We start from the raw sequence: 17,372 nt of genomic DNA, 5'->3' as shown, positions 1-17,372 counted from the left end.
CCCCACAAATACTGCTAGAGACTGACGCTGTCGTTCTGGTGAGTACCCCTTTGGTCAATGTAGTCTAATAATACTACAGCCTCATCACCCCACAAACTGCTAGAGACTGACGCTGTCGCTCTGGTGAGTACCCCTTTGGTCAATGTAGTCTAATCATACTACAGCCTCATCGCCCCACAAACACTGCTAGAGACGGACGCTGTCGCTCTTGTCAGTGACCCTGTGGCCAGATTCTTATATCGTGTTTTTCAAAAAAGAAAAAGGTTTTTGGACTAGTTACCCAATGTGGAACCGGTGAACGAGACGGCGATGTGTTATACATAGTTTGTGCCGTTGAATGTTAGAGCAGGTTTGATTGCAAATAATGTATGCTGGTGTAGTACACCTGTGTTGTTGTTGTACCTATTCAAATTGTTGATTTTTGCGCTGGAAATGTTTGTAGGTTAGAAAGAGAGAGAAAGAGAGAGAGAGAGAGTTTGTGCCGTGGAACGATAGAACATGATTGAAAGCCGATAATTACACATTAACATGCTTCCATTTGAAACTTCGAGGTCTTCATCTGGGATTGACGCCCGACAAAAGCTAATTGAAGCCCGACGGAGCGAAGCGACGGAGGGCTTCAATTAGACTTTGGGAGGGCGTCAATCCACAATGAAGACCGAGAAGTTTCAAATGGAAGCATGTTAATGTTATTGTAATTCAATCCGACGACGATCTCTTTCCTGCGACGGAGGGCTTCAATTTGACTTTGGGAGGGCGTCAATCCACGATGAAGACCGAGAAGTTTCAAATGGAAGCGTGTTAATGTTATTGTAATTCAATCTGACGACGATCTCTTTCCTGCTTTCATGCGATGGTAAACAGACAGAATTAGTTTTGTTCTGTTCACACACTACTTTCAGTCCACCTACCTGCAAGGGTCAAGTCCCAAGAAATATGTCTCTGTATTTCTATCGTATCACTCTGCTCCTGTTTTGTTTTCTTTCACATACATTTCCCCATCTTTTTTGACGGGTTTCTGGACAGCAAACTCAAAACAAATTCTTTTCATCACAAAAGCGATCTTTGGAATTGACTGACGTAGTCCGAAAGAATTCATGCATCAACTTACGTCACGTATTCGGCGTCATCACTTCGCATACCTTTATATTTCCTACTTGTAAAATGACCCTCAAAGCTAACCGAGACTAGTTGAGGTTGTATCAATGCGCCTCGCCAGCAGGTTGTTAATGGCTTTTTTAGCGAGTGGTTATCGACAATTGTAATTCAATCAAGTTTGCGTTTTAATGAAACAGATCCTGTGATTGGTCAGAATGCCCCAACTCATTAAAAATTACAGGTGACTAATTGTCGATAGCCACTCGCTAAAAATAGTCAACTAGTCTCGGTTAGCTTTGAGGGTCATTTTACAAGTAGGAAATATGAAGTACCAACGAAATACCGAAGAAAAGAGAGATTTCGTTGCGTTGACCAGCGCGCTGGAAAAGAGGTTCAGTCCTAAAGAGAGAGTGATGTCGTACAGATGCGAATTTCGCAACAGAAGACGTAGAAAGCAGGAAACAGTTGAAGAGTACGGGTTTGCATTCTGTCGCTTGGCTACCAGGGCTTATAGGGACATGGAAACTGGGGCAAGGGAACTCCTACTGATAGAACAGTTTATTGGTGGATTGTCGGAAGAGGCTCTCAGAGAGAGGGTGCAGTTCGGACCACAGAACTTATATTAGTCTAATATAAGTTCTGTGGTTCGGACACCCCAGTACCCTAGACGAAGCAGTGTCGCTAGCCGGGGAATACGTAGCTTTCAAGAATAACGGGTTTCCCGAAAAGAGGTTGAAAAAGCCCGAGGACGCTGGGTCAGCGATCCGATACGTGGGAGGAGGGGATGGAAAGAAAGAGGAAAACGCAAACGAAGAAGACATGAGTGAAAAGTGGACATGTTAGAAAAGAAAATAGAGGAGTTGTAGAGAGGCAGGGCACGGAAGCCCGAGGCGGGTAGCTGTTTCGTTTGCGGTGATCCCCAACATTTCGCTCGTCAGTGTCCTAGAAAGAAGGAAAGACAAGGGGGATGGGTACAGCCAAGGGGGAACGCTCAGTCAGCGCCGTTAAACTAGATGGGGTTGCGTTCGAGGCCAAGAACACAGCCCACCGTGGAAATGCAAAGGCCAATCAAGGTAGGGAAGAACAACCACCCGTGAGAGTAAGCATAGCTGCAGGCGCCTGTTGGCTAATACCGGTCGAAGTGGGCATGCAAAAGATAGAGATGTTGGTCGATACAGGGGCAGGCATGACTATTCTCTCGGCGGAAGTTTTCGAAGCAATGGGAGATAGGAAACCCAAGCTTAACCCAGTTAGCAATCGTTTGAGCATGGCAAACGGCGATCCTTTGGGAGTTCAGGGAAAAGGCCGATTCTCTATGAGCATCGATGGGCAAAAGTTCAGAACCCAGATGGTAGTGGGAGAGATCAAAGGGGCTCAGGGCATACTGGGGATGGATTTTCTGAAAAAGAATGGTACCTCTCTTGATTTTGGTAAGGGTACCTTGCATATACACGGCCGGGCGGTGCAGATGATCAGTGAAACGAGTCAGACGTGCGCTAGGGTTAAGGTCACGGAATCAGTGAACATACCCCCCAATAGCGAAAGGTTGGTCAGGGCTATGGTAACGGGAGATTGGACAGGAAAACGGGAGGGACTCATAGAACCCCTACGTCAGGCTAACAAACACCCGGGTATGGAGGTGCCTAGGGCGATGGTATCTGTCGGGAGCGAGGGAATTTACGTTCCGATTTCGAACTTTTCTGAACATGAGATACGTCTAGAAGGGGGAATGATGGTAGCTACTATTCAAACAGTAGAGCAGGTGGAAAACAGGAGAATTGAAAAAAAGGGTCACGATAGTCGGGGAGAGAAAGATGGTGTGGGGCTATCAGCGCCATTGACAGACATGATGGGAAAGGTAGACAGGGGAGTGAGCGCCCCAACCAAAGAAAAGTTACTGGGTTTAGTGAGCGAGTTTCGAGAAGTCTTTTACGAGACCACAGCAGGGGCGGACGAGGGGGGGGGGGCACAGGGGGCACGTGCCCCCCCCCCCGAAAAAAAAGAAGAAGACAAAAAAAAATCTATGCTGATTCTATGACCATTTCTAAGTTTAAATGGCACCAGATGGCACCATTTTGCTTCTTTGGGCAAAAAAAATTTCCGGGGGGGCATGCCCCCGGACCCCCCTAGCAAATTCGGGCGCTTCGCGCCCATCACATTCACTTTCGATTCAAAGTGCCCCCCCCCCCCCCTTACAAAGCAACTGATCCGCCCCTGCACAGGGCAGTTAGGACGGTCCGGAAGGACCAAGCACGAAATCAACGTGGAAGGAAACCGACCAGTCAAAATCCCCCCCGCGTAGACCCCCCATAGCGCAGAGAGAGGTGATCGAGGAAGAGGTAAGGAAAATGTGTGAAGCGGATGTGATAGAGCCAAGTGAAAGCCCTTGGGCTGCCCCCGTGGTTCTAGTGAAGAAGAAAGACGGTAGCGTACGTTTCTGTGTTGATTTCAGAAAGCTCAAAGCGTTGACAAAGAAGGACGCTTATCCTCTGCCTAGAATAGACGAGTCACTCGATCTCCTGGCGGGTAGCAAATGGTTTTCTACCTTAGACATGGCACAGGGCTATTTCCAAGTTGAAATGAAGGATAGCGACAAGGAAAAGACAGCTTTCAGTACGCATGTGGGTCATTACCAGTTCAAGGTGTTGCCTTTTGGGTTGTGCAACAGTTGTTCGACCTTTCAGAGACTCATGGAGTTGACGCTCCAAGGAGTGGGTTTCGACAGGGTATTGGTGTACGTGGATGACATAGTGGTTATGGGAAAGAGCGTTCGTGTTAGACACCGACGCATCGGGATGGTCAGTGGGAGCAGTGCTTAGCCAGGTACAGGATGGGGAAGAGAAGGTGATTGCCTATGCGAGCAAGACTCTATGTCCCAGCAGGCGTAGGTACTGCGTCACTGTTACGGCTGGTACTTGCGTGTAAATGTATGTGTGTTGTTAATACCCTATCAGAAAAATGCGTGTGCTACTCTGTTTACAAACTCCCGTCTCACACACACACAACACTCAAACAAGGCACAAAGACTGAACACAATTTCTGCCCTTTGCCCTCGTACCTATATTTAAGCACTCACAAATATTAACCAGCAATCACAACAAAATATAAATATAATATCTCACATCCACTCAAAAGACTCTTTCATTCAATACAACATATTATCTCGAGTAGGATGAAAGGAAAGTCTCTCTCTCGACGATGTCGTCCTTGTTGACTCTCAGTTCAAGAATCACACATACTTAACTAATTCACGTGTCGACTCACAATTCAGTGGCCGCACACACTATTCTGGATTCGTCCAATCCTTTGCTACACCACTTAGCTGGTTACCTCACTTGCTAACTCACAGTTCAGTGGTTACAAGTTATTCTGGATTCGCACAATCCTATTCCACATACACAGTTCTGTGGGTGCGCACACTCTCCTTGGTCGCACAATATTCGGTTTACTCACGACTCAGCGGGTCCGACACTTGCACCATATCACACCCATGACATGGCGACATTCATGGTGATATGGGGTACACACCCGATGCAAGTTCTCCAGCGCTGCGTTACAACCCTGCGCCGACTCTACTGGTCCTGGCCGCAAGGAGGGGACGCTCCTCTTCTCACCTCGTCTACCCTTCGGTCGAGCGCGCCCTGCTCCCACCGGGATGCTGTATAGAAAGTTTATGCTACCGTAAGTTTCAATTCTAAGATAAACTTCTCCACATAATAATACTTCCATTCTTTCTCATTATTATTCAATTATCCGTCAACTAACTTATGCTGTTATATTATTTACACCAGCTCATTTACAAGTAACTTCATTACAACAGAACATACCACACTCTATTCAAAATGGCTGACAACAGCTCACGCTTTCCACCCATTTCACAACATGACTCTCACAGTCATTTCACAAGTTAAGGTTACTGAACAAAAATACAATTCAATAAATACCTGTATTCTCACAGCATTTGAATCATACCAGATTCATTCACAGTAGCCACTAAACAGTTGACTCACTGCTCCTTGAGAAACATCTTACAACAGCGTAGAGTAAACACACCCTCTCCCGAGAGCGATTTGAGATGTTCTACCGAATATTCAATATGGCCGCTTCAAGGTTATCATATTTTAGTCATCTTCTCATTGGCCAATAGTAGCCAATGACAATACAGTTCACAAAAATCAGCTCACTATCTCAACATGTGACACTCCTATCACGCAGTCGAGCCGTGATAACTAAAAGTATGGCTAGCCAATCTGTACACATGTATTAAATACGTTTACTACTGAATTATGTACAAATCCATTTGTCACAGTCACGTACCGCGAGCTATACGCAGTGGTCACGTGGTCACGTTCGTGAAACACTTTCGCCATTACTTGGCAGGGAGGAAATTCCTCGTACGAACCGACCACAGTTCATTGCGGTGGCTTAGGAATTTTAAGAACCCAGAGGGTATGGTCGCCAGATGGATAGCTACGCTAGACTCATATGATTTTGACATGGAATATCGCAAAGGCACGCTACATGGCAATTCAGACGCAATGTCACGCAAGCCTTATCGTGCATGCAAAAGAGACAACTGTTCAGAGTGCGTAGGCGAGAGCACGCATGTGCACATAGTGAACCAAGATACAAAGGAGGAAGAAAGCGGGTCAAACACCGCAACCCCTGCCGAGGTTGATCAAAGAACAGGCATAGACGGAAATCAGGTTACTCAGAGTAAATCTGCCCAGCATGAAGCAAGGGACGTAACTGGGGTATCCGTCGCAGAAAAAGGACGTGAGGAATCGCCTCCCGTTAAACACCAAATGGTTACTCGCTCTCAACACAAAACAGGGGAAGGAAAAGAAAAGCGGGATGGTCAGGGAAGCTCTCAGAGTAAATCTGCTTCGTGGGACGAGGATGAGTTTGTTTTGGCACCTAGCGAGTTTTGCCTTCCACCTGGGTACTTTGTGGGCACAAGGGAATCTCTAGAGGAGAGTCTAGGAGAAGGTTCGTGTCCGCAGGGTGACGTTTCTGTCCACTCGGAAGGGGAAGCAGGAACGGGGGTAGCTACGGGTACTATCGGGCCGCCTGAGGGGTCCCGAGCCCATAGTGAGGTACCCGGCACACATGATCTCGTGAGAGAGATTGAGTCCGGGGAGGGCGCCTACTCCGCTGCGGCGGACGGGGCAGCCGAGAGAAGTGAGTCAGACCATCTGGAATGTTTAGAGGGGCTGCGGAGCGATTGGTCAGATAGCTGGACAACGGAGGAGATAAGACAGTGGCAAACAGAGGACCCGGTGACGCGGGTGGTCATCGAGTTGATCAATAGCGGAGTTGAAAGGCCACGCGGGAATGAAGCATCTCAGTATAGTCAGGCGGTCAAGTCGTTGTTGAACTTGTGGGATACCTTGAGGGTGATAGAGGGAATACTTTACCGACGGATTGCGGCCGTGGGTACTGGTGAACCTCGCACGGTGCTAGTAGCACCTTCAGCAGTGCGTTACCGCATTATGAAAATGACACATGACGTTAGATCGTCGAGTCACTTTGGGCGTGACAAAACATTATCTCGAATCAAACAAGTGGCCTATTGGCCAGGTATGAATGGTGACGTGGCAAGATGGTGTGCGGAATGCATCCCTTGCGCGAGAAAGAAACCTGGTCCTGGGAGGGGGAAAGAACCATTACAACACGTAAACGTGGGATCCCCTATGGACAAAATAGCCATTGATATTGTAGGCCCTTTGCCGATGAGCAATCACGGTAACGAGTATATCATGGTAGTGACAGACTACTTTACTAAGTGGGTGGAGGCCTACCCCCTAGAGAATCATACGGCCCAGACAGTGGCCGATAAGCTGGTCACAGAGTTCATGAGCCGGTTTGGCATTCCTAATTCCATCCATACAGACAAAGGGAGGGAATTTGAGAGTGTGCTGTTTGGATGCATGTGTGACTTACTGGACATTGACAAGACAAGGACTACGCCTTACCGACCGCAAAGCGACGGACTCGTAGAAAGGTTTAACCACACGTTACAACAGCTGTTAGCCATCTTGGTTAATGAGCAACGGAGTGACTGGGACAATCACATACCTTTCGTTCTTATGGCCTATAGGGCTTCCCAGCAGCAGTCCACTAAGTGTTCCCCTAACCTGCTAATGTTTGGGCGTGAGGTCACTCTCCCTATCGGGATGGTCGTGGGTCCGGCCCCGGGGGAAACGAAGAGGGATTGCCCTAGCCAATATGTGGAGTGGTTACGGGAAGGGTTGGAGCGGGCTTTTGAGTTCGTTCGAGAGAACGTGAAGAGTAGCGCCAGTAGGCAGAAAAAGACCTATGACAGGAACTGTAAAAGAAGAAACAACGATGTAGGGTCCCTGGTGTGGAGGTGGTACCCCCCCCCCCCCCCCCCAAGGCCAATCAGAAGTTAGGCACCGGGTGGACGGGTCCCTACCAGGTTATGGCGGTGAAGGGTTACAGTTCCGTGCTCTTGCAGTATAAAGAGGGGTGACCCTCTGTGTGGGTGCATAAGGATGACCTTAAACAGTACAGAGGGGTGGAGAAGGCCTAGGGAATGGTAAAGAAAAGGGAAATAGACTATTATCGCTGTAGTAGACCCCCCCCCCCCCCCCCTGTTAGCCTGACCCCATAGTACTGATTTTTTGCCCCAGTCCTGTCAGAAATTCATTTGCCTCTTAATAATTAAATTTTTACTTTTATTCTGTCAGATGCGTGTCTGCCCGAAGTGCGGGGAGATTTTTAAAACTGGGAAAAGCCTCAGAGGCTATGTGTTCACCACTCACCCCAGTCTCCTAGTCGCAACAGGTGTAGAAAAAGAGAAAGAGGAGGAGGGTCCGGGAGGCCGCCTGCACTCCCACCCCCCAATTTCCCCTTTTGAGAGAAAGAAGGAAGAGGCGAGGCAAGAGAGAAGGAGGGTAGCGGGGATGAAGACAGCAGAGGAGAGGAAGAAAGAGAGGGAGGTAGAGGACATGCTCACCGATTTCGGGTACTACAGCCCCCCTCCCCCCCCCCCCCCCCAACCATTGCTCCCCAGCTACGAACTACCCACCGCTAATTTCCCCGTCCAGCTGCCCACTACCCATGCCCAGAGAAGTAGATGGGAAACTCGGCTTGTTGGCATGGGCCAGCGGGTGGGACAGACAATGGAGGCTCTTAGAGCAAGCAGGACAAACTATAAAGCAGAAGCAGAAGCTCTCATGCAGGCCGCCTCCTTGGTTCAGGACTCCGCAGACCCTTGCTACCAAGTTGTCTTCCTCTCGGACGCCCTTTCAGTCCTTCAGGCCCTAGAGAACGACAAACTCCCACAGCTGGCCAAAGCATTACAGATGGTCAGACAAACCAGAAGAGTTGTCCTCCAGTGGATACCAGCACACTGTGGGATACCAGGAAATGAAAGGGCAGATGAGCTGGCGAAAGAAGGAGCCGTGGAAGACCAACCTGAAAACAGTGTCAGCTTTAGTGAGCAGAAGACAATCATCAAGGCATTGATGAGGCCAAGGACAAACAGAGATGACTACCACACAATGTCCAGAGAGCAGCAAGTCAACCTCATCAGGCTGCGTACTGGCCACAACAGGCTCAATGCTCACATGAACCGAAAGTTCAAGCTGGCGCCATCACCAACCTGTGCCTGCGGTCAAGAAGACCAAACAGCGGAACACATCTTACAGCGATGTCCCTTAAGCGGGGCTCACACACAGGCGGAGCAAGCGGAGCAGGCTGCTCCGATCCTGCTCCGCTCTCCACCTGCCCTCTCACACACAAGCTCCGGTTCCGGAGCAGGCTGCTCCGATCCTGCTCCGGTAGGGGATTCCCCTATGATATGACGTAGTTTCTCCACTCGCGCAGTCTGATGGGAAATATTTTTACACGTGGATAAGAAGTGGCGGGAAAAAAACACCGTAATGTTTACCAAAGGAGACAAAAGTCTTGTCTTTTATCGCAATTACTGAACATATTTCTAAATGGACTCTGTGTGTGTGCGTGTGTGCCAGTGCGTTTTAGAGCTTTTCAGACACAAACTATGTGAGTGTGGGGGTCGGGTGAAGAGAGAGGTGGACTAACAACTGTTGGGACATGTTTTAAGTTTTGGTTCTTTTTTGTTTTATCGAGTTATATCCGAAGCTTCAAAGATGTTGAAAGCGTATAGTTACACTAGCTTCCATGGAATCCATTCTTTTTTTTTAGATCTACTACTAACAATCTCTCTTGCAGACGGTTAGACTGTTGCTTTATGTTACGCGCAATATGGCTTTGATTTAGATTTAGTTTTTTTCATTTTGTGTGTGGTTTGATTTAGCTTCACTCTACTCAGAAGAAATGTTTTAAACATGATTAACAAAATATTACTTTATGGATGTTTGCAAATAGAAACGTACGTGTGTCAACAGCGCAACAAGTTTCTAAAGAGGACGATATAGAACGCTCATGGCCGGACCGTATCAGGTTGGGGGGCCCCCAATTGTGTTAGGGGTTCATTAGTTGAGGGCGCTAGGGAGGTCTGGACGTTTTGAAATGTAGATGAGAATATGTGGAATCTAGCTGGCGCGTTCTCCGAATATTTGTCATGATTTATTGATTTTTATTTTATTTTCACCCTTGGAGGAGATACATGTTCAGACCGGGGGGGGGGGGGGGGGGGGGGGGGGGGGGGGGGGGGGGGGGGGGGGGGGGGTGACAGGAACCCCCCCTGGATCCGTCCTTGACGCTAGACAAAAAAGTATCTGTGCTGTAGCTTTTTTTATGTTTTAATTGTTTTGAATGTTGTTTTCACACACACACACACACACACACACACACACTTTTGATCCCATTCCATGTATTGCGAAGACTTTATTCAGGGTTTTAGCTAGTACTTAAACATCCAATTTCAAAGCACAAGTCTGAGCTGAGAATAGATATGCATAAATGTGTAAAATAATGGTGATTTGTGATCAAAACACTTCACAGGGAAGCTTGTTTATATGTCTTATGTATGTGTCTTCCATCGCCCTGGCAACATCAGAACTCCACACCAGCCTGCAAAAGTATAAACATAAAGGGTGACACAAATGAAACAAATGCAGCCCATAAAAATGCTTAATACTTCTTGACCTGTTGACCTAGTTAGTTAATATTTGGCGATTATTAACTATATCTTATGCATGACAAAGGTCAACACAGTGGCGAGTTCACAGGTCAAATGGAGGGGTAATTTGGAACACTTTTGAGTTTTGATCTAGCTGTAATCTTCTTTTTTCAGCACATTTTCAACCAAAAAAAAGGACTAAAACATTACGTCTCCAATGAGTTAACAAGATCGTAAGATTTTGTTGATCTTGTCCGAGTGGATTTTGTGTATACAAGTGTTATCTGATAGTTACCTTATTGCTTCATGTGTCATTAACGGTGTAACTGGTTGTCTGAGGGATGCATTGACTAAGATCTCATATATGCTAGATGTCGAAAAACTACTCAAATTACCTGCCCTCGAAAGGGTGGTAACCAAGCTAAAAAAAAAGACGCCATAGGAAATTAAGTAGCGTGGAAGGATGGGAGGGTATAAACTATGAGAATTGGGTAAGTATATTAATTATACGAAAATTTATTATTGAAATTTTCATTTGAATTACATAGTTTATACCCTCCAAAACTAACACTCTTAAATTCTTTAATGCTTAAATCGGGTTAATTAGTGTACGGCTCCATATAAAACCCGAAACGGTTGAGTCTATCCCCGAATTCGGATCCTTTTTGGAAAGAGCCCAAAAGACAGACCATTTCACCTACAACATTGTAACTTTTGGTATTGGTCATACCTAAGCTGAAATTAATGTACAGCAAATATACAGTGCAAAATGCCGTTAACGGTCTTGCAGGCAACTCAGTTAGCTATCCTGCCTTATGCAACTGACTCACGAAGTCTCGCACACAGATAAACAAATGAGGGAAGGGGCCTGTGTCGTCTTCAACCAATAAACACACACACACACACACACACACCACACACACACACGCGCGCACTAAAGATGAATATTGCATATGCATAATGCAGAAGAAGACAACTTAATCTGATAATCTATAGATGTAGTGACTGGTGCAATATTTAACGAATTTAAAAGGACGACTCTGAAATGTATCATGTGAACCAACTTCTCAATAAACAAAATGAAGACCAGTTTAAAAAGTTACCTGTTTCATTTTGGAATGTTTTTGGTCCCATCACATCTCTGATGTACACTCCATAGACGCACTGTAGTAATAAAAAAAAATGTTTAAGGAGTAAAAAGTTTATGCAGGGAGGAAGAACAGTAAGAACAACAGAATCAGCAGCAACATTCACTAATCTTACTCCACATAACACATAACACTGAATCTCAGTGAAGAGTTAGTGATCCAAATATTTTAATTAAACAGAGAGACACAGAGAGATTGAGAAGGAGACAACAGCTATGTGCATGTGCGTGTGTGTTTGTGTGTGTGTGTGAGGGGAAATTTAGTCATTGAAAACTAAACACTTTCTACTCTTCAATATCAACAGTCATAGACATAAGATTAAGAGCCACTGGGAAAGTTGGACATGAACATGTATATGTTGCAGGTGAGGAGGGGGGGGGGGGGGCTGGAGGGTCTTTGTTGTTTGTAGATTATAACTTAGCACAAATTCCTGTTTTGTAACACTGTAATGTATAAGTAGAAATGACTGTGGAATAACTTTCTTCTGTTATATCAGTATGATTATTTGCAAAGTTACCCGGATCATTGTGGCATCCTCTTAATCCTATCACGTCTGAGACTTTAGTAGACGTGCCTGTAGAGGGAAGGGATGGGGGAAGGGGGTGGAGGGTGGGCATAGAGAGTGTCGGTGTAATAATGAAGGAGGGAGGGGAGAACCATTGGTAAATAAAACTCATAATATCAACAGTTCTGAAACTATTTGAGCACGAGTTTCCCATTACCACACAAAGGTGCAGATAGCAACAGATGTTACACCGAGAGTGTGGGGGGGGGGGGGGGGGGACTTTTAGATGGTTGGTTGTTGGACTGTATTGTCTGAATGGCAGTGCTATGGGGTGAGGGTGGTGCTGGGGCGGAGTATGTATCGTATGTAATTGGATATTAATAAGCATGATGACTTACACTAGAGCTAAAAACTGTGTTAATCTTCATAGACATTACATAATATGAATTCACAAGCATACATGTACCTTTTGTTTTGCCCTTGAATTTGGTAGAAGGCAATGTTGAGTGTGAACACAAGTTGCATTGATCACTGCGTCACAATGTGGTCAATCCCCTCTGATCTGCAGATTGCACCAGCAAAAACCCACACAATGTTATGATCGTAAAAAGCCTGCATGGCCAATGAATCTAAGAACACAAACACTAGATAGATCTAATTAGAAAGTCTGCAAACGAGTCATTTTACGTTGGAAATTCAATGACAATCTGTCAGTCAATGAAGCAGATAGATCTGTCCCTGCGATTGTTTTTGCAAGCAGATACATGTTTGAACTTCACTTATCCCGTTATCATTCAACAAATTGATATCTTGCATGATGAATTTTGTGCCGAGGAGCTGAACAAACAATCAAAATCAAGCAAGTGGTACATTCAGAAGACACTGAAACTTCAGTCGCAAAAAACAAACTGACGAGAAAGAACCTAGCTTAATTACTGCCGTATTGATTTCGGCCAAACCAACGCATTTGCATACCGAAGTCATTCCTCCTTTGATTCCAATCATTGTACATGATCTTAATGCAAAAATATATACGAAAACGAGCTGATCGAAATGAGTAACATTGCACCTGCATTGACTGTACTGCAAAAGCGAAGGTCGTCTGCGACTGGAGATTTCGAAGTTGAACAGCAGCGTTTCTTCACACTCAGCTGTTGGCTTCCTCGGAAAAGTGAAAAGCGTGACTTGAAATCTAGCGGAAATAGAGAATACTACATGGCTTGCTGTGTCGTACCAGATTTACACGAGTTGTTTTTTTAAATAGTGAACTGCGAGCGAAAGCGAGCTGTTCACTATTTGAAAAAGCAACGAGTGTAAATCTGGTACGACACAGCAAGCCATGTAGTATTCTGTTTATCCTACATTATATACTTCTGTGCCAGATCTAACTAAAAGTCACCGACAGCGCTATTGCCTTTGGATCAACCCGCTTTAGAACTTCAAACCACTTTACTCAATTTGACATTCATTCCTCCGCCATGACACACACTCTCAAACTAGGACAAAGTAGTTCGCCTTTGTTAACACTGTTAAGTTTAATATTGAACATTGATTAAATAAATTCGAACAACGAAATGATGGTCACTTCAAAATATACCAGATAAAAAGAAAAGCAGTGGCCACAGGATAAAAGAAACCAAAAGGAACAACAACAGCAAAGCATATCCTTCCGCGATAGGATGACAGTCAAGTCGGAGCCAGGCGAGTCGACAGCTTTCAGATGGTCACTTCTCGGTTTGGTGACTGGACAAATATTGGTTGATGTTGATGGTACCAACGTGCACAGGCCTTGCAAACAGTGTTGTTAGCGTTTGCTGGGATGTGATTGTGGCAGTGGCAGTGGAGACGGCTGGAGTTGAAGTGGCCGTGCGAATCCAATGTGTCGTCTGCCGACACTGGCGACAGCTCCGAGACCGGTGCAGTGCCGTTTAGCATCAGACTGAAGCCACGGTGTTCCTCTTGGGAAATGCTGCTTAACGTTGTTGTGCCCAGATAGCTGCATTATTTTGGTCGGAGGAACGTTATTCTCGGAAAGTTTCTGCACTAGGAACTGGCGTGCAGAGTGGTTGGTGTAGATCTACCTTCACATGTCGCCCTGGCTTTGGTTGTGGATTGTCTTTCGCAAAATTGGAGATATTCTCTGCCATTACTGTCTTCATGCAAGGACACGTCTCCTCACTGCATGTGCCTGTGAGGTGTCACGCTGCGCAGACCAAAGTTGACTGTGTTTTGCCACCACAGAGTATTCAGGATTACTTCTGGATCTGCCACAGCTTGTCAACATCTTCATCTTTCAGCGGTTGAGCCCTGTTAGGTAAGTTGCCACAACCTTCCTGTTTAACAATCTTCTGCTTTGTCTTCACGACTTCTCTCATACAAGTGCAAATTCGGGGCCGTCTATAACGGGTGCACAGTACTTTTTAGACTTCAACTGTCGATGGATGCTGCTGAGAAGGCCCCTCAGCGTGGGGATGGTTCATACTCTTTGCCATCCGGTTTTTTCAAACTCATGAAGAGAGAGCAGAGAATTTTGCATAATTTTTGTGGTTGGATGGTGCTAATGTTTCTTTTGTCCCCGTGTTTCGCCATAAACGTCGATAGGCGACGTATATCGTAAACCGTTTTTCGGAGAGTGTTCTTGTTCTTGTTTGTCTGAACGAATGAGTCTATTGGAGAAAAATCATAAATCATGGATGACTCGCTTTTTTCTTCATCGACTTCGTCATTCGCGTCATCGCCAAACATGTCTTCGAACAGCTCATCACTCAAAAATTCTTTCAGTGTTGACAAATCGGTTTCGTGGCAGTTGCCATTTTGTTGCAAAAGTAGTTCTTCATGAATATGTAATTACTAATTTACATAGCATGACCTTCCGGTTGACCTCATTTACATGATATACACACGTGTGATTTGAACGATTTTTATCTCACGGGTATCTCTCTCACGTATGTAGGATAAATAGAGAATACTACATGGCTTGCTGTGTCGTACCAGATTTACACGAGTTGTTTTTTTAAATAGTGAACTGCGAGCGAAAGCGAGCTGTTCACTATTTGAAAAAGCAACGAGTGTAAATCTGGTACGACACAGCAAGCCATGTAGTATTCTGTTTATCCTACATACTGTACTTACGTGTATTTTACTGAAAATGTCTTACAGACGAGGCAGCTAACCTCGATCTCTTCTAAAGCCTCATGCAATCTATTACGTCAAAGCAAATAAACTTCACTCTGAAAGTGTGGCGTGACGTGTTAGTTCTAAAGATTCATCGAGGGTAATTAGCGAGCGCAATTTTTGTTTCTATAATGACGTTTGTCTCGGTCACTTTGGCATCATAAGCAGTGTAAAAACAGGTCCCTGCCAGACTTGCTTGACATGACCTCATTTACATGATACACACACGTGTGATTTGAACGATTATTATCTCACGGGTGTCTCTCTCTCACGTATGTAGGATAAACCACATTCTATCTTTCCGTTTTGGTATTCTTGTGTAAAATCAATGAAAAAGTTCTTTCGAAAAAGGCGGCCGTCGTTATTTGGGATGCCACCTAGTGTCACACTACTATTTCCGGAGAAAGTGATGAGTGCGCTGATTGGCTGCACCGCTGCACCGGAGCCAAAAAATAGAAACGTGTCCTATTCCTTGCTCCGCACCGCACACACAACTTTCTCCACTCCTGCAACGGAAGTAGCGTCATCTCTCCGCCTGGTGCAGCCTACTCCACCCTTGCTCCGCTTGCTCCACCTGTGTGTGAGCCCCGCTTTACTAGATGAGGAACGAAAAGAAGTGTGGCCGTCACCAACTCCCTTGCAGACCAAACTATACGGCAGTCGACAGGAGTTGGAGAAAACGACAACATTTATCACCAGTGCTGGACTGATCGTGTAACCTCTGCGAACGCCAAGAAGAAGAAGAAGAGAGCAAGCAGGAAATTTCTCATCAACTAGACGTTTCATGTCGGGGTTTTCAGTCCAGAAAGGGGTAAGGGGGTGGATTTCATGATAACCTGCTAACCCGCTAACCGGCCAACTGGTTGAAAGAAGAAGATGCCTGCTAACCACCCCGCTGTCTAACTACAAAGAACATTAGTCGAATAACGTCATTGGCTCCCGGTGGATGGGTAATGCGACACCCTCCCCTGCAAAACCGGTGTCACAGCAAGTCCGTAACCTTCTGTGGGTCAGCAATGCAGCTATCATCACTCACCTCTGACCTTCTGTGGGTCAGCAATGCAGCCATCATCACTCACCTCTAGCCTTCTGTGGGTCAGCAATGCCGCCATCATCACTCACCTCTAACCTTCTGTGGGTCAGCAATGCAGCCATCATCACTCACCTCTAACCTTCTGTGGGTCAGCAATGCCGCTATCATCACTCACCTCTAACCTTCTGTGGGTCATCAATGCCGCCGTCATCACACACCTCTAACCTTCTGTGGGTCAGCAATGCCGCCATCATCACTCACCTCTAACCTTCTGTGGGTCAGCAATGCCGCCATCATCACTCACCTCTAACCTTCTGTGGGTCAGCAATGCCGCCATCATCACTCACCTCTAACCTTCTGTGGGTCAGCAATGCCGCCGTCATCACTCACCTCTAACCTTCTGTGAGTCATCAATGCCGCCGTCATCACTCACCTCTAACCTTCTGATGTACATTCTTCTTCTGACATTGTGGGTCATAGACGTCGCCACGTATTCGGTGGTCTAAGAAGCTATAACGTTTATGAGTTTCGATACTCTTGACCGGCCAGCACGGACAATAATGCATTTAGCTTTAGCGCTGGTCAGGTTAGATAGCTTGTGGTTGAAGTCAGTTTAACCAAAGAGACAATAATGATCGCATGGATTATGATAAGTTTGCCCGAGGACGTTTCGAGGGCACTAGTAAGAAATATTTAGTATGTGTTCGAGATGATCTCTTGCAATTTTATTCAATTAATTGTTGTTAACAAAATGACATTGAATTTGAGTGGTGGGGATTGTGAGGGAATAGCCTTACAGCCCACGTAATAATGTTCAGTGTGCGTGCGCGTGCTTGAGTGACTTCATTGGTACGCATGCACTTGACGCCATCTTTTATGTGACGTAATTTACGACGCACGATGCTAGCTTTTAGAACGGTTTAGGACAGACGCGTCAAGCAGACGTGACTTTGGCGCAGACGACCAGCTGCTAATCTGTTAGTATCGATGTGCGGGAGTTGTTTGATAAAATGACAAGTTTCTTTAGGATAATAGTCACTTACGGACATGGTTGTTTAACGACGGTTAGCGGAAAATAGAGTAGTATAAATCGAGGAAGAACCGGATTATCTGCCGGAAGTTAGTGATTCAGGGTCAGAGTTCACGGTAGCGCATGATTATGCGAAATAGTCCGAAGATTTGAGGTCTATATAATGTTTTGGATTTCGAGTGCGCGGCACTCTTTGTTAATCGGGAGTCATTTAACCCTAACCAGACTCTTTGTTAATCGGGGGTCATTTAACCCTAACCAGACTTTTTGTTAATCGGAAGTCTTTAACCTTAACTTCAAATTCCTTGTTAACC

The 17,372-nt window shown here is 45.8% G+C and overlaps 1 protein-coding gene and 1 long non-coding RNA gene across 3 annotated transcripts in view; one reads left to right on the top strand and one right to left on the bottom strand.

Moving 5' to 3' along the window:
- Positions 1 to 17,372, top strand: part of LOC138959694 (Y+L amino acid transporter 2-like) — a 64,488-nt gene that overhangs the window by 37,393 nt on the left and 9,723 nt on the right. The gene's annotated exons all lie outside the window — the stretch shown is intronic.
- LOC138959686 (uncharacterized) lies at positions 9,919 to 13,007 on the bottom strand. 2 transcript variants are annotated; one of them, XR_011453778.1, is made up of 3 exons: positions 12,891 to 13,007; positions 11,272 to 11,332; positions 9,919 to 10,119 (listed from the first exon to the last, which is right to left on the bottom strand). It is a non-coding gene; the product is annotated as an uncharacterized lncRNA (long non-coding RNA). The 2 variants fall into 2 exon arrangements; XR_011453777.1 differs by lacking the exon at positions 12,891 to 13,007 and adding an exon at positions 12,288 to 12,696.

The sequence above is a fragment of the Littorina saxatilis genome, linkage group LG1 (assembly GCF_037325665.1).
Source record: "Littorina saxatilis isolate snail1 linkage group LG1, US_GU_Lsax_2.0, whole genome shotgun sequence".
NCBI classification, from domain to species: Eukaryota; Metazoa; Mollusca; class Gastropoda; order Littorinimorpha; family Littorinidae; genus Littorina; species Littorina saxatilis.
Note: the sequence above shows the minus strand (reverse complement) of the source record. Positions and strands in the feature narration are given on the sequence as shown.